The 25,962-nt window shown below is 40.7% G+C and overlaps 1 protein-coding gene across 1 annotated transcript in view; it reads left to right on the top strand.

Moving 5' to 3' along the window:
- Positions 1-7,747: 7,747 nt before the first annotated feature.
- Positions 7,748-25,962, top strand: part of LOC134288677 (uncharacterized) — a 99,481-nt gene continuing 81,266 nt past the window's right edge. The window contains exon 1 of the mRNA XM_062854230.1: positions 7,748-9,121. The gene's annotated coding sequence lies outside the window, so the exon portion shown is untranslated. The remainder of the gene's footprint in view (positions 9,122-25,962) is intronic.

Below are 25,962 nucleotides of genomic sequence, written 5' to 3'. Positions count from 1 at the left end.
CTCTCTGGCGTAGCACGCAGTTGAAATCTCCGGCAAGGATGACGTGTTGCGTGTTGTGGCGTAGATAATAGGCGATCGTTCCGTTGAAAAACCTCTCCCGCTCGGCACGAGCAACAGTGCCCGACGGTGCGTAGACATTGCAGAGAGTCGTGTCTTGTATCCGCAAAGCGACGAGGCGCCCATCAAGGCTTTTCTCCACATGCGTGAAGCGAATGTGCTCTTTTAGTGCAATGGCTGTTCCCCGCCGATTGTGGTCCACATTGCAGACTACGGTGAATCCGGGAAGAGAAAGTTGCTCATTCTCCACCTCTTGCAGAAATACGATGTCCAGTTCGAGTGTCCGGATGAAGGTCCGGAGTGCGTCAATTTTCGTTGCGTTGGTGATGTTGTTGATGTTAATGGTGGCGAGATTGTAACTGGAGAACTCAGCCATTAGTTCGCTTCAGGTTCTCCTTCCCACTTGTTTCGTTGGTCTTCCTCCACACGAGGCTTTTTGCCTGGTCGGGGACGGAGCGTTTTTTGGAACTCGAAGATCCAACGGACGAATCCGTTTCGTTGCCATCCGATATTCCGAGATTAGATTTACGGATCATTCCAGTATTGCCGGCTGTAGGTTGTTGACCTGCCAGAGCGGTCATCGACCCGCCTTTCGAAAGGAGATTTTGGTCGATGGTGTTCGGTGAAGGCTGTTCTGTTTGATGCGAGACGGGTTTCGGCGGTGGCATTACTGCTGCCTGGGCCGATGCGATGCTGGTTTTGTTCGCTTTTGCAGCGGTTTGTGTGCGAGTGTTTGTCTGGTTAGAACCAGAAGCGATTGTTATATGGTCAGCCTTTGGGCTGGTTTGGCTCATCTGCTTTGCAGCATCAGCGTATGACTTCTGCACTAGCAGTTTTTTATTTTGCACGCAAGTTACGCCAACATGGACGTAATCGCGGCAATGTCGGCACGTGTGACGCTGCCCGAAATAGGCAACTGCCGTCAGCTCCCCGTCTATCGTGACCCACGATTCAATGTTGCGTTTCACAACCATCTTAACGATGCGGACTCCGGTCGAGATACCCGGAAAGTCAACATCACCACCGCTTCGTTGCTCACGTATCTCAATGACGTCTCCGTACTTTCCGAGAAATTCGGTTATTTTTTCGTCCGACACATCTTCGGACAAGTCGAAGAGCCGCACCTCCACTGCCCCATCCTCCAGCACAATGCGCAGCGGGTACTTCTTCCCGTCAACCAAAATTTCATGTTGGTTGTCGTGTTCTTCACAGATGCGCTGCGCCAAGGCGAGATCGACCACTTTAACGAACGTTACACCGAGAGCTCTGCTGTTTTGGATTCGTAACACTTCACACGGTTTCAAACCCAGAACGGTTGCACAAAATTTGTGAACTTTGGCAATATCCGGCTTCTTCGGAACATTCGAAAAGTCTATCCGAAAAGTATTCTCCCGACGGCCCATCGCGTCGCTGCCTGATGCACATCGGCGCCGCGACCCAACGATGGGAGAAGAAAGAAACGATAATCGACACTGTAATTTAGCTTGTGTTCGACTTCCGCGGAACGATAGCAAAGACGCGTCTGTTCAGCTCGGAAGTTGAGCGCTCACTTACTTTGTAAAAAATGTTTCGTCAGAGCGGCCGATGATCCAAACAGCACATGCTTTTCTTCATGTATCGTATAAAGAATGCAAAACTTTCGGAATAAATGAAGCTATTTCCGGATGTTACGCGGAAAATGCAGAAAAATAAACAAACATCAACTGCCATTTCAAATTAATAGTGAACTGTCGGATGAATTTTGACAGGTAAATGAACCAAAACAACTTGTATTTTCATGGTCACTAATATTACAAGTGCTAATAATATTAGTGGAAAATTGAGCTTACTTGTAGCTTGTAACTTGTAGCTAATATTATTGGCCCGATTATGCTACAGGGCCCTGGAAGTATTTTCGAGGATTTTCTTGAAAAATTCCTGGTGGAATTCTTCCAGGAATTATTGGCAGAAATTCTTAGAGGGATACCTGAAAAGATTCTTCGATAAATTTTTGGTGGAAGTCTTGGAGGAATTCCTGGAGGACTTTTTGAAGAAGCTACACCCATAAGGTAAAGAAGTTCAAGAATAGAGCTTGTGGAGCTTAAAGGTATTAATTGCAAAGTAGTTTGGATGACCTAGATCACCAAGTGAATGTTGCTAAGTTATCAGAGCACTCCGAGGCTCTAAGAGTAGCGTAGATTATATTCCGTGAGCATTCGCCACAATAAAATATCCTAAGATTTACAGATATTGCGACCAAAATACATAGGGTCCATTTGTATGTCAGTGCACACCCAAATAGCAACACATGGAGATACTCGTAATATTATGAGGTGCAACAGACACAATCGTGAAAGAATTATGCTGATAGAGTGAACAGAAACAAGAGTAGAGCTTGTAGACATTGAAGGTTCTAATTCCGGAATAGTTTGGAAGGCCTGGAATATCCCATGAATGTACCGAAAGCATTATAGTTGTGCACTGAGGCTCCATCAGCAGTATAGACTACATTCCACGAATATTTTTTTACAATTTAAGCATGATACAGTATGTAGATATCGTAACCCTAACTTTAATGTGTTATGGAGGCCATTTGTATTTCGCGGAACGTCCAACTACGACAATATCTAGTTGCTCGTAGCATTGCGAGGTCTAATGGACATTAACGTGTTTAATTTTTTTGAACAGAGTGAACACAAATGATGGTAGATGTTGTAGATCTTAAGAAAATGAATTCCAGTGTAGTTTGGATGACCTAGATCACCCAATTCATGTAACATGAATTTTTTAGGAGTGCTTTGAGGCTTTCTGAGTACTGTAGACAATAGGTTCCCAAACTTCCAGGTCGCGCGACCCCCTTTTGCCAGCAGACGTAGTTTTCGCGATCCACCATAGAAATTCCCTCATTTGTTGTCTGTTACAGTAAAATATTTTACTGTCCTTCGCGACCCCCTGGATGGAGGCCTTAGAATAGCTCTGGGATCAAAACTTCAACAGACTATGATGAGTAGTAATACATTGCATGTCAAGGATCAGTGAAAACTATTGATGATTAGTAAAATTTATAAAAAGTACAAAAAAGCCACATATTTCGGCTACCAGCAAAAGGGGGAGGGTGCGAAGCGGGGGGAGGTGCCATGGATTTCTTGGCACAACTATTCCCCTTGACTATAAAAAAAAAACGCAAGGGTAAAATGTTTTAAAACGAAAAATATATTTCATTTCTGACAAAAATAGATCGTCCCGGGTGTTTACGGGAAGCTACATTTTAGTGACAATCAATAAATTAGCAGTTTTGTAAAGTTCAGTGGTTCCCAACCTACGGCTCAAAAATCAAAAATCATCTCATTGAGTATCTTCAATATAGATGTGTTTCAAAAATTAATGGTTTCCAATCAATGGCCACGAGAATTTCTCAAACACCGTAAGTTTGAGGACGAAGTGAAAATGTTTTTCGCATTCTACGCCTCAGGAAGGTACTTACTGAAATAGAGCTCAGTGATTCTCAATGTTTCAGGGGTCTCAGGGACAATTTCAGGGGAATCCAGAGAATTTCGCTTTTGAGGGAGTCTCTGAGGAGCAATACAGATTTATTTTCAGTATACAGATTGAACATCTGTACAGATAGCATTTTATATGAAAAACAGATTTTGAGCTAGGGGATTATTTTTTGTATGGGATACCGATTTTCCTACTCGGATTTATGAAAAGAAGTATTTTGGATTTGGTGTCCAGGAACGCTGCAAAGGGTCTCAGGGGGTTACAGGGGATCTTAGAAGCGCTTTAAGGAATTTCAGGAAGTTTGAGGTGCGTTTAAGGGGGTCTCAAAGGTATTCCATGATACCTCAGGAGCGTTTCAGGAGGTCTAATGCAGCGTATATGTATTACGTAACGCTCAAAATGGTTTTTTTCAACCCTCTCCCTCCTCCGTCCCGCATAGAAAAATACTATTCTTGGTATCGTGCGTATCATACGCTGTTTATTGGTAGAATGATAACTATATAACTAATCATCGTGCTATGATAAAATTATTAGGGTTGAAAAAAAAACAATTATTCACGACTTTTTATGAATTATAAAACTTATGATAATGATGCGTTGAATAATACATGAATCATTTTGAAAAATAATATTCCCAATAAAATTGAGAACAAAACTATGTATGTTTTTGGCAGTTTTATTTTCACTGTATTCAGGAATTAATAGTAGAAATAGAACGTCATCACCTTGGCTTACATTGCTACCTTATTTAAACGCCCTAATCCGGAACTTTTAGACAAAAAAAAACACGCACACTAAATACTGGAACGCGTTTGATACTACGTACCTCACGCTGCTGTTACCATCGGAAAGCACTTGCAAACATACCTTCCTTATCCCTTAGGAGCCGGTGTTTTGGTGCTGCTGTCGCAACACCACTGGTGTCGAACACGTTTGTTATGTCCGGTTTCATCGCCGGGGTCATATTGACCCCTCCGACTCCAAAGGGTTGACTTGAATTCACCATGCATCCTTGGAAATTGTATCTCCCGATTTCTTATTTGACTTAAAATATCCGACTGATCAGCCACTTCGCACATCACTGGGTTCTAGACAACCGCGAGCACTTATCGGCTTTGGCCTAGCACACAGCACACCCGCGGAACTACATCGGAACATCGACAACCACCGTTCAAATCTTAAACACACAAGAAATTACAAAAAACTGAAAGTAAACAATTACTCACTGAATGGTAGACCAATTTGACAGAATCCGCCGAGAGACCGCAGGGGTGTACACATTTTTTGAAGTTGGTAAAACAGATTTCATGAAATATTTCCTCTTTATTTTTATGATTCACTGTATCGTCAATTTTATCATAAACTGATTATTTCATGTATGATTTCTCAAAATTTTTGTTCGAGAAAAAGGGCATTTTTGAATGGTAACGATACTTAACAACCCATTCGGTCTATCATTGAAACTTCGAATATGATTACTGCAATCATTGATATGATTCTTGGTATCATCGATTTATAATCCTGTTTATGATAGCATGAATCATCTGAAAATGATATCCTGTATAATAGTCATATAATACCGTTTTATTCGGGGTACCACTTTTTTTTGTATGTAAATCGTAAAATTTTTGTATGCTCCGTAACGTTTGGTCATACTCTCACTCTCCCCCTATAGCGTTACGAAATTTGTGGATGCGCCTAAGGGGCGTTTCAGGGACCCAAAGGCGTTTCAGAGAATCGCAGGAGCTTTCAAAGGCGATTCAGGGGTCTCATGGGGCGTTTTAGGGGGTATTTGGAGTCTCTGGAGGGTTCCAGGAGGCCTCAAAAGACTCAGAGAGCTTGAGGAGCATTTCAAGGAATCTCAGGGTGGTCGCAGGATTGTGCTTCATGAGAAGCGCAAACCGACAAGTATTTGCATTTCCTCCTACCATTATGTCACACAAAATTGGAAACCACTAAAATTACCAACAATGCTGAAGACAAAGCTTCTCTAGAAGGGACTTTTGAGAAACACCTTCAAAATCGTAACATGTAATAACGTTAATCATTGTCTACGAATAGCTAGGACACAATTTAAGCCCAGCAGGTCGCGTAATTGAGAATGTAGTGCATAAAGGGGGGAGGGGGGAGGTCGGTTTCGTAAATTGAGTTTGGCGCAAATTTTGTGGAATTCTTTTAATGAGAAATTACAAAATATCAAAAATAACTCCAGAAATTAAATAAACATATAATACATACAGTGCGAGAAATAAGTATAAAGACAGAGACGATTTTCATACAAAACAATCATGTTTGAGGATCAAAATCTCTGTTTCTAGCGATTCGATTGTGATGAAATTTTGTCTGCAACCTAAAAATAACTAGAATTTTGGCTGATATTATAAATCATCATCCATGAAAATATTTACATTGACTTTTCGGATTCAAATAAATATAAAGACACTTTTGTATGGAAATAGCGTCTTTATATTTATTTGAATCTGAAAAGTCAATGTAAACATTTGCATGGATGATGATTTATAATATCAGCCAAAATTCTAGTTATTTTTAGGTTGCAGACAAATTTACTAGCTGAAATTCTTGCTATTGCAAGGTGGCAGCCAACATTCCGTTACATTCGAATCGCTAGAAACAGAGATTTTGATCATCACACATGATTATATTGTATGGATATCAGCTCTGTCTTTACAAATACTTCTTTCTCGCACTGTAGGATTATTAATAATACATGTGAAATAATCCAAAACATATTGTGTAAAACATTAACCTTCACATACCCGACCCCCAACATCTCATTTTCAAAATGCTGGCATTTCGACAATTTTCACCCGATTTTTTTGAAGTTGCCATCAACCGATCATAAATTGGTGCAAGTTTATTACACCCAAGTGGCCATGCAATATCCGGAACCATTCCGGAGATATTCCAGATTGTACTGGGGTCAGGGAGGGTGCCGAAATGGCTAAAAATGATTATTTCGTGCGTTATTGTGTTTGAACCATTGATTTTCAGCGAAATGTTCATTGCGAAAAATAAAACACAACTGCGATAATCAGATTTGAATAAGTTGACCCATCTGGATCACCGTAACAGGTTCCGCGGGGTGCTCATTGGGAACACTTCTGGTTTTCATCCAAAATATGTCGTTCGACATATCCAACTTCATGATTTCGAATGATTGAGTCAGAAACGATACCCTGAAGTCTGTATCAACTAATATGGCCACACCGGAACATCTAGCATAGGTTTCACGGGGGTGACATAGGGGACATTTCTGGATTGAAACCAAAACATGCCGTGCGATGTATCAAACTTAATGATTTCGAGAGAATGGGGCAGAAAAAAATGACTGAAGTATGTAGCAACTGATATGCCCGCTTCGGAACACCTAAAACAGGTTCCGCGGGGGCCTCTTAAACACAATAACACACGAAATAATCACTTTTAGCCATTTGGCAAAACAGACACCTCTCCCATCCTCTGACCCCAGTACAATCCGGAATATCTCCGGAATGGTTTGGGATATTGCATGGCCATTTGAGTGTAATAAACTTTTACCAATTTATGATTGATTGAGGGCGACTTCAAAAAAATCGGAAGAAAATTGACGAAATGGCAGCACTTTGAAAATGAGTTGTCTGGGGTCGGGTATGTGAAGGTTAACATATAGAAAATGATCAATGAAATATGTACAGGAAATGGTTCATAAAATAGGGAACTACTTTTTCGTTTTATGTTCACTGGGAAATTATGATTCATTTCATGAAGCAGTTTACCAAATTTAAAATAAAAAAGAAGAGCTCAATCGGCAATTGTCTGTGGATGAAAATTATTGTTTTATGTATATCAGGCATGGTTCTGTAGAATATTGAAAAGTTATCAATGGATCGTTTGGCATTTTTTATGGATCATCCGTTCTTTTTTAAAACGTGAAGAAGTATTTTCCCAATGCTATTCTTGGTAACTTCTCAGAACTTGAACACATGTTCAACATCAACCAACTGTTGTTTCCACGTTATCTGCCGACTGGCATTTAGCAAATTTTGTTCCGATAGCACTTTCTTTCTCTCTTACAAGAAAACATGAGAAAACTCCTCCGAACAAATCGCTCCCGAGTTTTTCTCACCGTTGTTGCCGTGGGTCCAGTAGAGTCGTGAGCCAGGATATATACCACGAGTGGACCCAATTTTCCGTTCAGTCTGCGAGAAACTGTTGTCCTGATGCAATGTCTCCGCGCGTTCCACCACGAGGTCGACCGTTGTGCGGGTGTTTGTGTGTTTGTGTGCTTCTATGTGTTGTCCCCTAAGGGGGTAAGGTGAGGTGGTGAATCAGCAGCAACAGCAACAGCAGTTCCAGCTTACCCACATTTTGGTTAGTGAGCACGAGTGCTCTGTACATAGTGAGAGTGAGTACACATAGGTGAGACAGCAGCAATAAGGCATTAGTAGTAGCATCATCATCAACAATAGTATCCCGACAGACCGCGGTGGCGGTGGTGAAAAACGGCGAAAGGAAATCCGCGGTTCTAAATAGCGTAGTTTGTGCTGGATAGTTGAGAAGAAGGGTGCACGCCAAGGAGCTGCAAGATCGTGCTTTCGTCCTTGCTCTCAAACGTCGTGATGGATTGTTGTGTTTCGGTGTTTTTTGGTGGATTTAAGATTTAGCTGTTGAAGAGGAGGCAGTCGAAGAACGACTAGACCGACGACCAGAGGGAGCGGAAAGGAGATGGAAGAGAAAATTGTTTCATAATCGGCTGCTATTCCGACGACGTTGGAGAATGGGAACCAATTTGTGGCATAAGCCATTTTCCAGTGAATTAGAGCGAGCCGTGTGGGAGTGCATCCGGTGGCCAGTAATGGTGGCGGCGGATCGACGAGAGTATAATGAGTTGTAAATACAGTAATAGTCTTCACGTTTTTCCTCGGAAATCGATTATCGTGGCTGAAGTTGGAGGATTCGCCGTCCGGAGCCCAGCAGATATCTGATGACCTCTTCTGGGGGACAGTTTTGTGTGACAACCCGCGTTCTGTGTCGATGCTTGTTGTATGAAAACTAGCGTCCAAGGCGCAATTTGTATCTCATAACCAACCAGTAGCAATATAGTGCTTAACAGTGTGCTTATTCTGATTGCGTTTTCAAATAGTGTACAATACGTCGTTCTAAGTGTGAAATGCTTATCCACGCATCGCTTGTTCCAGTAATTAGATCAATAGTACATACTCTCACTAACATAGCGATATTGCCGAGTCTTACGTAAAGGTCACCACATTAGATAAAGAGTGTTATGAAATAAATGGTTCATTCAAGAGCAGAATATTACCCTATATAGTTGAAAGCACCTAGTGAATACAACATAGTATAGATGTGTCTACAGTGAAATTAGATGTTTTAGAAAACGTGTGACACATTCGTTTGGGCTTTCCTTCTTCGTAAGCAATCGATTTTGGATTATGGAATACAGCTCATAGTGGGGGACAATCATCGGGAAGTGTTTGAAGTGATCGCTGGCGCTAATATATGGATACAAAGTAAGCAGTTGAATCATCGAAAGTGCAAGAGCATGAGCAGTGTTATTGGGAGAAATGTAAGTTTTATTATTCAACTTCTATTTCTTAAATCAGTGAAAATATGTTAGCATTGGAATGTTATTCCGAATTTTCATAACTGATTGCTTGCGAAAAACTTCAAGGACACTGAAAAGGACACTGTAATAACGCATAAGCGTACCACAATGGGTTCTAACAGCGTCCTGAAAAGAGCACTGTTATAGCGCATAAAGCGTAAAGAGAGCCAATAGCTCTTTACCACAGCGGGTCAAGAACTACAAAACGTCCTGAAGATTCAGGTTTCTGAAGTCAGTTTCACTTAATAAGTGTCTACCGAGTACTCGGAAACGCAGTTGCGCAAAAACTGGACAGTTACATATCAAATGATACGAAGTTCCATAACCGGATTCACAGCTATCACATGCAAATGAATCAGCTTGCTGAATATTCCTCATGTGATAGCTGAGTGGCCAGTCAATGCTTTGTCCAGCATGCTGCAATTCTTCTATGACAGATTTGTTAGATACTTCGCCACCCCTAGAGATGGCTCAGTACATTACAATTTTGTTTGACGACATGACTCCAAACTATTCCAGTATTGTTTGTGCTGAGTGGCAGCCCAGGTGTCAATCTGAAGCTTTACCCAACACTTGGATATCGGAATAGTTAGCTCAGGGCCAATGAAGTTATATGATGCTCCAGTGCGAGCTAACTCATCAGTCAATTCATTTCCAGCGATGGAAGAATGGCCAGGTACCCATACAAGGTGAACAGCGTTTGCTGAATTCAGCTCCTCGATTTGAGTTCGACAAGCGATAACAATCCTCGACCTAGAGTTGGCCGAAGCAAGTGCTTTAATAGCAGCCTGGCTATCTGAACAGAAGTATATTACTTTGCCCATTACGTGCTGCTGAAGTGCTGAATGCACTCCGCACATAAGAACAAAGATTTCGGCCTGAAAAACGGTGCTGTGTCTACTAAGTGAGTAAGACTGATACAGCTTTAGCACACGAGAATAAACACCAGCACCTGCTCGACCTTCGAGAAGGCAGCCATCAGTGTAACATACGATGCCGTCTGAAATACTTCTCTACAGATAATCAGATGTCCACTCTTCCCGGGAAGGGAATTTCGTGGAAAATGTCCTGTAAGGAAAATTACAAGCAATTGCAAGATCACTTGGAGCAAGGACAACTTTGTCCCAATTCACCAAAAGTGAAAACAACAAGGTGTGCGTTGAACTGCGGTTCACAGGAGTTTCCTCTAGTAAACCGAGCTCCCATAGGCGGTAAGTGCAAGAAAGTGCTTCTTGTGTGAGATGAATGTGTAGTGGGGCAACGTCGAAGAGAACTTCGAGCGCTACCGTGGGAGTTGAAGAGAATGCTCCAGACATCGCTATTAAGCAAATCCTTTGGAGATAGCCTAATTTTGATTGGACCGTTCTCACTTCGCCCTTTTGCCACCACACAAGACATCCATAGATCAATATTGGATGAACAACAGTTGTGTAAATCCATTTGACATACTTGGGCTTTAGACCCCAAGTTGTACCAAAGGTTCGCCGGCATTGCCCGAATGCCATGCAAGCTTTCTTGATTCTGCACTCAATGTGCAGGAAAGCTTGGAATCAAGAATGACTCCAACGTACTCTACCTGTTCAGTCACATTTATTTCAGAATCAAAGAAACGCAAAGGTCGAACACCATTACGGTTTCACATTTCCGTGAAAAGAACAATAGATGTTTTACTCGGATTTACCGAAAGGCCATATTGGCGATACCAACCCTCAACTACCTGAAGAGCGTTTTGCATCAGGTAGAAAAAGTGCTGATGCACATACCATCTAATAATGTTAGGTAGTCGCTGGCAAAACTATAAGTAGGAAAGCCGCTATCATTGAGTTGCCTCAATAGCGTATATGATACAAGATTCCACAAAAGTGGTGGCAAGACTCCCTCTTGGAGGCATCCACAAACACTCTATTTCCTAATCCCTGCTAGACGCAAATGTCGAGAAGAGATATCGGGTTTTGAGCATTTGGTGAATTCAATTGGACATCATTGGAGATATACCATGACCTTCTGCGGCTTCCAGTATGGCAGCGAGAGGCACGTTGTCAAAGGCACTCTCGATATCTAAGAAGACACCCTAGCAGTATTGCTGTTGAGTTGCCCGTGTAGTTGCCGGCTTAGAATAGCACTACGGACCCCCTGTTCCGGGGGTAAAAGTCCACCAAACAGGGAACCCCAATCCAAGGTGTCAGGCGACCCGTGCTGAGGGATGAATGGTTGAGGGGGTTTCAAACATGCTCGATCTTTAACGGAGCCCGTAACGTGGGTAGATCTCCCTTTTGGGTTGCGTTACGGAGTAAGATCTACCAAACTGAACCCTGGTGACATCCAGCTTGTTAAGCTAGGGTAATGCGTTCTGGTAATAAGGATTCATGGTACAAAGCCCTTGTTACTAGTGACAGTTTCTAAAATTGCATTTATTTTGCCTGACGGATAGTTAAAGACTCGGTTTGTCCTCGCCGAGACTACACTTGATGTAAGAAAAACAAACATGCTTTGCGTATCTAATTGCGTAATAACCTACTAAGGACTGATAGGTACTGGTGATACAAGGACTCACGTGAATTCTTATTACCGAACGCATTCTCTAATTTAACAGCGTTTTGCAACTAGCCTAAAGCCCCGGGTTTTTCAATGTTGTCCTGGGACTAAACTAGAAGCGAGACACGGATGAAGCCAGAGTTCCGATGCATGGACAAATATCAGTTCTACCGTTTTGTTTTTCTCAGAAATAGAATCGATTATGTGTTAATAAGGGCGCACTTTCACTGGGATTCATTTCCCTGTGAAAACGGTACTTTTTCATCACATTCGATTTCTCGAACCTCTGAAGTAACAAAACAAGATCTGTACAGAAATCGATACTCCATTGCCTCTCAATGACAATGGAGTAGTACGACATGCACTAAATACTAAGGATACGGGTATTGCTACAAAAGATCTAAATACTGGTCGCAGTGGCTCATCCGAACAGAAAAAAAAAAATTGCTGTTGAGTGAACCTTGTGTAAAAGAGTCACAGTGGACTTTCCAGATTGGTATGCATGTTAATTTACATGAAGAGGCACGTTGGACAGATGAACATCATTGATGGTATGATCTACAGCATTTCAGAATAAAATAAATCAAACAGATAGATCTGCAACTTTTTGTTTCTTCATACGACGCACGACCCTCTTTCAGAATAAACTTAACAGTAATCTTCCACCAAGATTTGGGAATATACCCTGTAGCAAAACTGCAAACAAGTTGTTTTTTTTTTTCAAAACATGTTTGAAGTAATCTAATCTCTTCTGAAGTAAAATGGGATAAATCCCATCTGCGCTAGGAGATTTGAAGAGAGCAAAGCTATTTGATGCTCCCTGAATCGATTCTATAGTATCAATACTCCGCACTGATGCCAGAGAATCATAACTACAAGAAAAGACATCAGGTTCATCCGAAGATGTAATATCCACACATCCGGGGAGGTGTTTGCTGAATAAGCATCCCTGAACTTCCTCATCAGAGGAAGTGAAATCGCCATTTAGCAAACGAAGTTCGTTCACTTGGAAATCCTTAGATTTCGCAAGGGTTTTGTTTAACCGACTGACATCATTCAAACTGGAAGTGCTCATAGAACATTTGAAAGACAAGCAGGCTTAATTTCAGTTGGGACGTTTTGCCAGAAAGAAGCAGAAGAAGATTACATGCGTAAACGACCAGTCAGCATTACTGAATCTGCCTATAACAGGACCAGTAGCAATAGGCGCAACCCTTTCCGGCATAAACGTGAAAAATGCTTCTTCCCCATCACAAACCCAGTCATGAAGTAGACGCACGTTTGTTCACCCATATTATTTATGACGCAAATCAAAGGTAAACCTTTGCTGTTGTGCAAGGTGGGTTTTGTGTGCGAACAAACCCGTACACACTTACCCGCATGAACGTTGAACACCCTCTGACTGGCTGGTTGGCTGTCAGATCGTTTGCCGTCCTTCCGTAGGCCAAACGATGCGAGCGTAACGACTACCATCCATCCCCAAGAATGGTGTTTTAATTTTCTCGTGCTACCTTGGGCAAAGTGTGCCTACCAACCGTCGTCGTCGTCGTAAATACACATAGGAACTGGGAAAGACTTAACTGGGCTGCCGCCACTACCTACACACCGGGATGGGGGGACTCATGATGGGTTCTGGCATGCGAGTTTAGTTGTACGTTCACCTTCCATAAATATATGGCAATGCGCTCTAATCGATAAACGACCGGAACGAGTAGGCTTTTTCCAGGTTGACGATGCTTTGCCAGGATGTTGTTGAGTGATGTCGAAAATCAATCAGTATTCAGAACGTGCTTTTTTTTCTCGTCTGTATGGTTCTACGAGAGATTGGCCGAGTGTTCTTATTTGCATTTCCAAAATGGTTAGTTGAAGGACTTTCCTTTTGTCTTTGCATCAATTTTAGAATTGCATGGCAGTCACAAAAAAAAACTGTGCCCAGTAAGTCAACGAAGTAGTAGTAGTAAGTTTCCGACAAGAAATGCCCTCTACTGGACCGGGAATCGAACTCATCGTCTTCGAATCGGTGACACTGGTTCAAAGCAATAATTACATACTAGCACGTCTACAACCCTATGGCGGTTGAAAAATAATGAAATAGCAGCGACTAAATACCATAGTGATGCACTCAAGCGATTTCCCAAATACAAACTCCATAACGTATCACGCGTCTCCGTTAGTTTTGGGATTATCCCTAACCTACCTTTACCTTGTGTGCGGCCGCCCACGAAGTAGTCGATCACTACGGTAAATTTGCACTCGAAGACTCCGAAAGCGTTTAGGTCTACCTTTTTGAACGTCAATACCTCGTGACAATAAAGAGCCACCTGATGAATCAGCGACTTATATAGAGCGAATTTTGTTCCACGCTTAAACAAATGCCGATGAGATTAATATTGTGGCAGTAGTGTTCCCAGCGCTCTTGTTCGGTTGAACTTCGCTGGTAGTCTTCTCGGTTTGGAAAACCGACGGAGTATACTGGGCTACTTGGTCGGAATGCTAGCGGCAGTCGACTCGAAGCTGAAAGATGTGAAAGATGAGGACGACGCCGACAGGTCTGATTCAACGGCCGGACAAGGTGGCGATAACGATGGAATCCGAATGGTGTCAATGGTATTCGTCGAGGCGGTCGCTTTGCTGCTTGAATTGTTTATGAGTGAAGCGTTCCGCGGATCAAGAAGAACGTTTAGCGGAAGTTGTTTCTGGTCTGTTGCTTATTTAGTTGATTACAGTATCTTCATCGAAACCGGATGATTCTCAAATAATCAGTTTGTTTAGATGCGACCAAACTAAGCGATGTTTATCGGTCAGTATGTTGCACATGACTTGATCTACTTGCTCTACAATCGTACCGGGAAGCCAGCAATACACAGTACAGTAGGTGTTCTTGGCGTAGATCTATGTTGGCGTAGATGAGGTCATTAAGGTTGAACAACCTTAGGCTGGGCTTCTTCGAGTCGACCGGTGTGAAGGACGTTTAGCTGGCGGACGTAGCAGTTCGAGGCACGTATGTATACGAAGTCCAAACATGATTTCTGACGGCGAAAGATCATCGGGTGTTGATCGGCTTGGTGTACTTCGATAGGCCAGCAAGAACGTTTCTAATGTTTCATCGGTCGGAGTTTTCCTTATCGTCCACTTAAAGGTACAGACGAACCGTTCGGCCTTAAACGGATTGAAACGGCGCAATCGTTACGTGATAGATCCTGTTTATTGAGCAGAACGTGGCGAACTCCGAACCCGTGAATTTGGTGCTATTGTCTGACACGAGTGTTTCCGGTATCCCCAGGCGTGCGAAAATGTTTCGGAGGGCTGGTCGTTGACCTCCAGCCACCATCGATGGGGTCGGCGGGGGAGTCTATATGCATTCGTTGCCACGGACGAACCGGCTTTTAGCCACGACACAGCTGATGCTTACTTTTATGTAACCGGCTACCTTGCTGTCGAGCGAAGGCCAATAGACGCAGCTGTGTGAAAGTGCCATTATTCGCTGTATTCCGTATCTGCCCGGTGTAGCACTTGTGGTTGGTTTGGAGCAGAAACTTACGGCTGACAATCACGCGTTGGAATTTGGTTACTGCGTAGATGAATGCTAATCTTTCCCTAACCATTTGGCTATTGTTGCGCTGGTAATGGCTTTTGAGCCGTATTGATGGCAGATGGTCGCTCCGAGGCCGCCCAATGATGCATAGGCTGACTCGATTATGTCCAGGTCAGGATTGTTGTGGATCAAAAGTAGATCCGAGAAAAGAATGGTTTGAACGCATCGAAAGCTCGCAGATACTGTGGTGTTCAGATGACTTTCGCTCCACTTTTAGCTGAAATCCGACGACTACGCCATCGATACAACCGCAAGCCCCAACAGCATGGTGTCTACAATTTGCGGAAAAGTTAACGGAGCAGCTTTCACTCCGGGTTTACTTTGTACATGCCCCGATGGTTGTTGATAGTGAGGAGCGTATACTCGTTGATTCATCGACAGGGATCTGGAGGAACGACTCCGAAATGTCAATAATGCTGAACACCTTTCAGTTGGCGAGTTTAAGGAAAATGACCTGTGGTATACGGGGTATTGGTGTGGCTGGAGGGTGTTATTCAAGCCAGTCAATTAATCGCCGCACATCCTAATTGCTCCGATTGCCTTCCGCACGACCATGATAGGTGCGGCCCAGACAGAGTGATCGGTAGGAGTAATGATCTTCAAGCGCAAGAGACGATCTCGTTCTAAATCAACGAATTGATGCTTCGATCGAAGCACTGGTTGCTGGTCTGGCACAAGGTCTTGTTTCACTGTTATTTTAGTACACCGAACAAAACTGGCACTGAAAATTTGCGGATAGCCGCTCGACCATGGATCGAAATTGATTACACAATTTAGGCATACTTTAAAATGTTTGATATAAAGTACTGTGCTGCTTGAATTAGATGCTTACCCCTTCTAAGATGCTGGGCTAGGCGCAGGCGCAACATGATGGCGTACTTGACGCTCACCGTGCCTCCCCAAGTAACACACATGTTATATAAAAGTTACGGCAGCGCAGGTTTTGGTTGTATAGAAGTTTATTTTACGTTATTTCAACACAATGTTAGAATTACGTAAAATAAACTTCTATACAACCAAAACTTGCGCTGTCGTAACTCTAATATAACATGTGTGTTGCTTGGGTCTCTGGGTCATATTGACCCCAACATCCTACTAGCGTTGAAGATATTTGCAAGGAAACTATTAAAAGTCTACTTTGTCTAGCAGACATTCATATGATTAATTTCGACCCGGAGATCTATTTGACCCCGGTTAACGGTACCTTCAGAAATCTAAAATAATCTTTTCAGAATGTCTTCTACGGATTCCTCTTGATATTTTTTTACATAGAACATCTGCCATGGACTTCTTCAGAAATTAATGTAGAATTTCCTTTGGAATTACCTCTAGGCCCTCCATGAATTTCTCCAAGTACTCGTCTAGAACAGCTTCCATGAGTTTACTACTCAGCAATTCCTACATAAATACTTTCAGAATTCCGTTAGAGAATTCTTTCAGGAAATTATCGATGGATTTTTACTGAAATGCTTTCAGCGATTCCTTCAGAAAATAAAAAGTTCAGAATTCCTGCGGAACTTTCTCCATGGATTTCTTTAGAATATCTTCAACATACTCCTGTAGAAATTCTTCCAAAGTTTTCTAAATTTTCCAAATTCTGCCAGGGATTCCTGTTGATTTTTTTTTTTCAGAAATATACTATGAGAGAATGCTTTATAAATATGTCCAAGGATTGAGTATTTAGAAATTTTCCATGGATTGCTTTCAAAATTACTCTATGGATTTTTTTCATCAGTTTTCTTCAGAAGCGTCCTGAAGAGTTTCTCCAGAATTTTATCCAAGATTTTTTCTTATGTAGATTTCCATGAGTTCCCCCTGAAACTCCGCCAGGAATTATACTTCAGAAAATCTAGGGATTCGTTGAGAAAAGCCTTTGAAGATTTTTCCAGGGATTTCTTCACACATTTGTACATGGGTAACTTCAGGAATTCTTTCAAAGATTCTTCCATTAATTTTACCGATGCTTTTTGGGAAAAATATTCCAGTGATTCATTATAAATCCATACAGGTATTTCTTCAGGATGTTTACCGGGTATTTGATAAGGAATTCCTTTGAAAATACCCACCAGAATGTGTCCAGGAACTTTTACAGGGATCGTGCGGGAATTCCACCTGAGATTCTTGCAGGAATTCATAAAGAGATTCCTTCAGGATTTACTCCAGCAATTTCTCCATGAATTTACCCAGATATTTCCCCGACATTTCTATAAGAATTTCTCCGCGGATTATTTGAGAATTTATTCAGAAATGTTTTCAAGGTGTTCTTACAGGTTTTTTTTATAATTATCTCAAGAGTTTTTTCAAGGAATCTTTACAGAAGCTCATGTAGGCAATTTGGGGGGGGGGGGGGGTTGGGATGATAAATAGTAAATGTATTTGTTCACTAAATTCACTTTGAAGTTTTTGAATTTCTTAAATAATGCTGGGATTTCGTCAAGAATTTCCCGGAGGGTTTTTTAGATACTTCTCTAGAGATTCATTCAAAAGTATTACTTGGGGTTTCCACAGCAATTGTTTTTAAGCTTTCTGGAAGAATCTCCCGAAAATGTCTGGAAAAATCCTGCAGAAATTGCAGACAAAGGTACTAGTGGATTTCTTGTATAAACCCGTCAAAATGTGTCTAGGATTCCTGGAGGTATTTCTTAAGGAATCCATAGAAAAATTGCCGTAGAATTTTTGTTTTGGAGGAATCCATAGAACAATTTATTATACAAAGGTGAAATTTCCGAAGAAAATCCTGCAGAATAAAAAAATAACACCCTTGAACAATTTTAGAGAAACTCTAAATACACCGAGAAAAATTTCTACTCAATGACTGAGTTGGCCTTACTCAGAAATCGAGAAATCCTTTGTTTTCGTACTCAGTTTTGGCTAAAAGTGGGACAGCCCATTGGCAATGGGTTGTCCCACTTATAACGGAAACTGAGTAAGAACACAAAGGATTTTTCGATTTCTGAGTAAGACCAACTCAGCCACTGAATAAAAATTTTTCCCTGTGTAAGTTTCTAAAAAGAATATTATACCTGAAAGAACTGTAGGAATATTTTGCATTGCAGAAGAAAATTCATAGAGGAGTTAAAGAAGAAACCTCAGGAACAATAGAAAAAAAACACCTCAGGAATTGCATCTTCAGAAGAAATCTCTAGATTGAGTTTGGAATATCCTTGAGAAACCCTTAGTGAAATTTCGAGAAGAACTGTGATGATATTCCAGGCGAAAATTCCTACAAAAATGTTTGAAGGAACACATGAAAGATCACATGCACGAACTTCCATAGCATTCCTTGAAGGAATTTCAAAAATGATTGCTTAAACAATCACATTAGGAATTCTAAACGAATTTCTAAAGAAACTCGTCGACTAGTTTTAAGATGAAACTTTTGAGAATTTTCTTGAGAAATTTTGGAAGAAGACTTCTGGAAAAGCCCATGAGTAGTTTCGGAAATAATCTCTGAAGGAATCCCTGAAGAAATTTTCAAAGAAATGCATGGGTAGAAATGCATTTTATAGGTGTACTGGATCAATATTTGGAGGAATTCTTGCATTTATCATTCTAGGAGATTCTGCGAGAATCTGCATTCTATTAAAAATCAGAAAAAATGATAAATCTTACAAAAAAACCATTGGAATTTAATTTTGGATTTGAACGCTATTTTGAATTTTATCATTAAATCGTGATTTTAACTGTGTTCGCAACCTTCTTCTTCTTCTTCTTCTTCTTTATGGCACGACGTCCCCACTGGGACTTGGCCTGCCTCGCTTCAACTTAGTATTCTTTGAGCCTTTCCACAGTTATTAATTGAAGGGCTTTCTTTGCCTGCCATTGCATGAATTTGTATATTGTGAGGCAAGGACAATGATACTCTATGCCCAAGGAGTCGAGAAAATTTTCCCGTCTGGAACGGGAATCGAACCCGCCGTCTCTGGATTGGTGATCCGTAGCCTTAGCCACTAGACTAACTGGAGACCCCCACGCAACCACCGACCAGTTTCAATTCTAACTCACCGTTTGAAAGCTGAAAATTTAAGCTTTTCAAAACATTAAAACATTTAGGTGAGCATTGACCGCAACAATAAGATATGGATAAAAATGTGAGTCTACCTTCTATTTTCTCTACATAGAAATCTGAAGTTTTGCACATGTTTTAAAATTAAATTATTGGCTTCGTATCCGTGCGGTTAGGGGCGTCAGTCATCTAAGCGTTTCGTAAGCCTCGGAGTGTGGGTTCGATTCTCGCTCCAGTCGGTCAAACGGAAAATTCTCCACTGGATCACTGGGTATTTCGTGCGTTGTCCATAGTCTCATGTAAGTGAGTTTTCAGTCTGTGCAACCTTTGGTTGAAGACGGTGAAGTGTATTTTTTTTATTATCGAGATATCACTATCAATTTGTTGAAAAATCGTCATTTTTGTCACCTTGTCAGCCCTTTGGTAAGCGAGGGGTCCATCAATGTAACCATAGTGGTTTTCATTATTTTTAACTATAGCGAATAAGAAAAATTCAAAATCCAGGCTACGAAAACACCAGTTATGCAATATGGAATGAGAACTAAAATATCCGTATTTCGGTTCACGCTTTTGATGTCTATTGTGTGGCAGCATGTAGCTGCCATCGATGAGCCCAACATATGGTTTTCAGCAGGCTACCTTACTGAGGCCGCTCTGCCTACATCGCGCTGAAGGGTCTGCCTCCTCAGCTGTAACATACGCGATATAGTATTTCATACTTAGCCGCTGCTGGATGCCAGCACAGATGCTGTTCGAGATGCCCTCCTCTCCTTGATGAACAGACGCTCGGGACGTACCGCCTCAATTTAGCTAACCCCATAAGAACAACAGTACCCTGCACCAGAGGTTCCCAAACTTTTTGCTACCGCGGCGCCTTTTGAAGTTTTCAAAAATGTCGCGGCGCATCAACAACTTTTTACGCAGAATCTTAATGATTTTTACACTTTCAGCCCAAATTTTCAAATACAAATCATAAAAAAGCTTATGTCATGTTCTCTAATAACCAAAGAAATAGATTCTTAAAATGATTTTTAAAGAAAAATTGCTTGATGGTCTATAGAACTTAACGAAAAAATTCAATTTTTGGAGAGTTGCAACGCAAGGCTTTTGAATTTATTAAATAAAGTATGTAATTTACCAAATTTCCGAAAAAAAAATAAACAAAAAATTGATTGTTTAGAGCCTGACAGGACAGGTGACAGAGACGGTAAGAAGTCATTTTTTGTATTCATGCAAGAGAGACACTATTCAAACAAAGGGGTGCACGAAATCGATGTAAAAAATGCCGCAGATTTTTTTTACGACAAGCAGATGAATCAGTCTAGGGCTAAAAATTTTTATAACAAAGACAAAAAAAATATGGTAAAAAGATATGTAAGCAAAGATTGATAGTAATTATTCCGGAAAGAACTTCGAAAAAGTCCCTTGAAATACTTAGTTTGAACTGCAAGCTTATTAAAAAATCGAAAATCAGGCAGAACCACAAAAAGTCCAAATAACAATTTCACTGAACAAAATACAAACAACAAAAAAGTTGTTCTGGCTTGAATAATAAAAGTTTGTTCTTTATAATTTGGCTCAATAACCTGCGGCGCACCTGAGAAATGTTCACGGTGCACCAGGGCGCCGCGGCGCACAGTTTGGGAAGCACTGCCCTGCACAACCAGCTAACACACAACTTTTTGCTGGTGATCTTTATCATCGACTAATCCGTGGAAGCACGTGGTACCTAGTAAATTATGAGGCGTGGACATACCAAGATTAATTTTTTTCTGTATTAACGAGATTTTCAGCCCTAGGCTAGTTCATCTCGGGACCCACGCTTTACTTCCCTTCCGAAGGAAGAACTCACATTTTAGCAAGTTTGTCGGGAGTGGGATTCGATCCCAGGTCCTCGACGTGATAGTCAAGTGTTCTAACCATCACACCAGGTCCGCTCCACAAGATCAAAATTTGGTGTGATAGATCTTACGCCATATCGTCGCACCATTAAAGGATGATCTACCCACGTTACGGGAAGGTTACTTAATAGCCAATTAAGTGAACAGACGAACAAATGTATACAGTGGTACAAATTTGTTTAAACGCACTTAATTTTTTAACGGTAAACTTTACTTTAAGGTCATCTGTGTTTCATTAGTATATATTTTAATAGCCACTCACGCAATGTGCTATCTGCACTAGTGAAGAAGAATTCTTTTCAATTCGTTTTACTTTTATCAGGGAATAACTGTCCAATTTTTGGAGGAAAATTCGTTTAAATGCACTTTTTTCGGTTTTTCCATATTCGTTATTGGCAAACTTTTTCACAATTTTTGAAATCAATATACATTTCAACAAGTACTATTATTAGTGATAGTTAAAGCGTTATTATCATAAATTTTATTATGCAGTAACATAAAGATAATGTTTTGAGAAGTATGTGCGTTTGAACGAATTTGTACCACTGTATATATAACTTTCTTTGATGAACAGTCCCTACACAGACAGCAACGCCCATATTCGTCCGTTCTCCCAACAACAAAATTTCTCATAACTTCCCATCATCATTGTGTGCACATCACATGCTGAAATTCGTACCTCGACCACCATAGAACTTTTTAATTTAAACCACGAAACAATGCTGTTGGGTGGGTTGGTGGGTATGTGGTAGCAAAAAACTGAGACAAATGGGTCCTCCGAGAGGCGGCAAAATAGGATGGTTTCCATTCACATTTGTCACCCTCCTCGGTGTGTAACACTGCTGGAAGCTCATACCTTCCGAAAGGTTAGAGGTTAAATTAATTGACCATTTATCTCGCTTCCTAGAATTATGCTTCAATTCAGAGGGCGTGGTAAACTGATGCTGATTGTTCTTGTACATTCAGGGGCGATGAAAGTTCAGATGGTTTCAAAAAACATGACTATGTGCAATGTGTAAATAAATGTTCTAGCCTTGAACCATCTGAATTGAGTTTGCTAATTTCATTGAGTGCATTACTCACGGGCTCTGAAGCAGAATAATACGCTAGATGGATAATTCATTTTTTTCCCTGTTTCCATCCAGCACCACGCTCGCCATTATTTCACGGTTCAAGCCGGGTCGAATGTATTTCACGAGCTTAGTGCTGCCGTCAAATTAGCGAAATGAGCGTTCACATTCGTTCTTGGTTTGGTACCTAGTCTGTTATATGTTCATGGCATTCAACAGGATCCCACCCACTCTTGTACCCCGCCCGGTTCCAAAGAGATGGCAGTCCAAGCAGAAACTCTGCTAATTCTCGGAAGATCAACAGGCATTTGTCGTCGTACTGTATGTAGTTGTTGTTCTCGGTGATGATACCGCAACTGTTGTATTGCCGACGGTAAATACTGAAGCGAGCGGAAGCCCCGGCTCACACAGATCGGAGTTCAGAATTTTTGAGCAAGTGACGAACGGAAATCGGTGGAGATGGGGCGGTAGAGAAGCAAGCGATTTTCACAGAAGCAGACCGGCAGGCCGATGAAAATGAACACGTTAATTTTACATTAGATTTCGAGAACGGAAGGAGGGGGAGTGTACGCTAAGAGATCATGATTTTCGAAAACAACCCACGCTGAATTCCTGGATGTTATATACCCACAAGGTACTCTCGTTCGTGCATACGAAGCGAACCCAGAGAAAGATCTAGACCGCCATGCCGGATGGATGCTGCTGGTGCCACCGTCTAGAGATGATGAGGCAGAAAGCGATTTTCCTTGTTAATCCCTCGGAAAATGTCACAGTGCAAAGGCACAATTTGCGGTTCCCCCGGATCCGGATGACGGTAATGGACGGTTGGTTGGTTGGTTGGTTAAAACCTCCATTTGTGTTTTAAGACACTGCTGGTAGCTGGCTGAGGGGGTTCCTGGGGATTGATGTCGGAGTTTCATCGCTTCCGAAATTATCTCCCCATAGCAAGCAATTAAACGAGCTACGTTTCAAAGAAAGTTCACGGTTGATGTGTTTCAATGGAACCGAAAATGAGAGCAATTTAATTCGGTTATGGATGGGTGTGTCCACAAAGAGGTTGCTGGAAAAATTATAGAAAAGATACAAGAAGGATTAACATTAGCACGAATTCTCATGAAATCGTCGAGTGCAACTTAAATTCAAAGGAAATGATACCAAACAACTTAGTTGAAAAGATGAAGAAATATTGACTGTAGCACAATTTACAGCTTAACCCAACTAACAATCACTCATTTAACAAGCACTTTTATGAGGAATTAATTCAGCATGATGCTGAATAACATTTGGATAAATTTCGGGTACAACCTTTGTACGGTTTTTTTTCACACAACTTTGGATAAATTATATAGCATAGTGGACTGTTTGTTGTTATAAGCGTTTTACAAATATGTAAAGCTGTTATTCAGATTTAACAAAAATAGCTCTAAACATAAAAAAAATAAAAAAAATCACGATAGAGTTTATGATTATGTTATGAACAACTAGGGTGGATGTACCAAGTATGGCACTACCTAAGGAAAACTATTTCTACAAGAATGACGAGAAGACCAATGAATGTTATCAATATGTTAAAATATGGCTTAGTTTCCATACTTAGTTTCCATACTTTACAGGAAAAATATAGAAACAGAGCCAAAACTACATTCAGTATTTATTACAGCGTGTGCCAATGATAGGAACCCTGTACCAGTTATGGATACATTTGTTACTTTTGGTTCCTTTTCGCACTATTTGCATGCATTCCTTATGGGATTAGCCATAATTGGTACACTAAAGAGAAAAAAGGTGCAAGGAAGCCGAAATTTTAAGGAAAATGATTTATGTCTAACATAATTTGAGCAAAATGTGAAGTTTAAATGAGTGCAACCATCTTTTGTGAACGTGGTCTGTTGTTCACATATTTTTTCTTGTTGATTTACATCGTTGGAGGGTGAAAATCAGCTATGGCGAATACTTGGTACTATAGCCATAATTGGAACACTTACCCTATTATGAAATAATAAGTACACATACATTTACCTAAAACAATATTCGAACTCAAGACCCGTTGATGGTCAGCCGCATACCTTTTTATCTGCGCCATCCTAGAGATGATGAATTTAAGTGCTCAAATCAAAACATAAACTTCGTGGTTTAATAATGATCATACTATGACTTCTAATCAGCAGTTGTGAACTAACACAGAACATTATGGTTATCATCTGAACAACAGATTAGTTCAGCTGCTGTTCAGAATAAAAAACATCTTGAGGGGGTAAAGTCTTCGGTATACCAATCCGTGTGGTCAATTTATGATATTTAATGAAACTCAACATGGGTCATTCCATATGAAGAGACCGAGAAAAAGTGGAAACGTGTTATCGACCATCACGGATTTTGACCAAATTTTGTTAGAATGTTTGTTTAAATGGAGGAAGAAAAAATCCAAATTTTGGTGCCGATCGGATCGCCCCTCGGCCCGTGGCAGCTCCCCTCGTCTTTGCCAATACAAGAAAAATCCAAGTTTTCCCTTCCTTTTCTTAATTTATAGCTTTGAAACTATAATTTATACACATTTGTGACTTTCGGCTTTTTTGAAGAAACTTGATGGAGGAATCCAGGAAAAATATTATTTTTTGATACAGTGTTGCCAAACATGTTAATTTTCAATTTTAAAATTTAAAATCGATTTTTCGGCAAATGAGTATATTTTGATTTTACAAATTTTGATTCCATCGTGTTTATCAGACATTTTTCAATCGAAAAAGCTTAACTCCCCGAGGTCTTTTTGGTCGTTCCATAGATACAGCGTTTTTAAGCTTGAAAACCCCTTTTCTCTAATTTATAAAATAAGTCCAATTTACAAGTTTCGCTAATAAAACATTATTCGATGCAATTTAAATGTGATTTGGGCTGATTTAGGCCAAGGAGGACAGAAAAGTATGTACAAATAAAAATACGGCAGTGTTGCCAGTTTATCAATTATGGATTTATTAGAATGGATAACAATAAATTGCTAAAGTTTAAAATTTATGTATTTTAATCATTATTTCAATTGAAATTCTACCCTGAGAGAGAGGAGACAGCTCACTGACAGCCACGATGTTTACATGTCTTCTTCTTACTTCTTTTTACAAGTTTTAGCGCCGCACAATGGTTTGAAAAAATATTATTGGTCAAAAATGAATTGCATATTGAGTTCGTTGCGACAGAGCATGGAAAATAAATGGATTCGTTGCGCTGGTTGTGGGAAACTGATCATTATTATTTTATCTTTTTTGAATACAACAAACGGAGCAAAATTTTGATAAGATCTTTTGGATATCTGGCCACTCCACACCATCAATGTGCGATTTTCAGCTCGGTTCGCGGTGACAGTTTGTGACAGGTCCTCCTTGACATTAAGTAGCACGCAATCGATGCCAGTTGTCTCCTCTCTCTCAGATTCTACCTATGTAAACATTAAGGTTGACGAAAGTGTTGCCAGACATTTTAATTTTATTGTAAAAATCTACATTAGAACTTTTGTATCAAATCAAATTATCAAGCAAGAATCATAAATTCCTTTTTTACAATTTTATTACTATTGGCAACACTGAACCTTGATAGTTTTCGTTTGGTGTGCAACTTTTTATTCATCGAACAAACCTTTAATAAGGGCAGTGGTAAATTCAAATGTTCACTGAAACTTATTCATGGTTCAGAATTACGCTAAT

The sequence above is a fragment of the Aedes albopictus genome, chromosome 1, assembly GCF_035046485.1.
Source record: "Aedes albopictus strain Foshan chromosome 1, AalbF5, whole genome shotgun sequence".
NCBI lineage: Eukaryota > Metazoa > Arthropoda > Insecta > Diptera > Culicidae > Aedes > Aedes albopictus.
The sequence above is the reverse complement of the archived record's forward strand: the minus strand, read 5'-3'. Positions and strand labels throughout refer to the sequence as shown.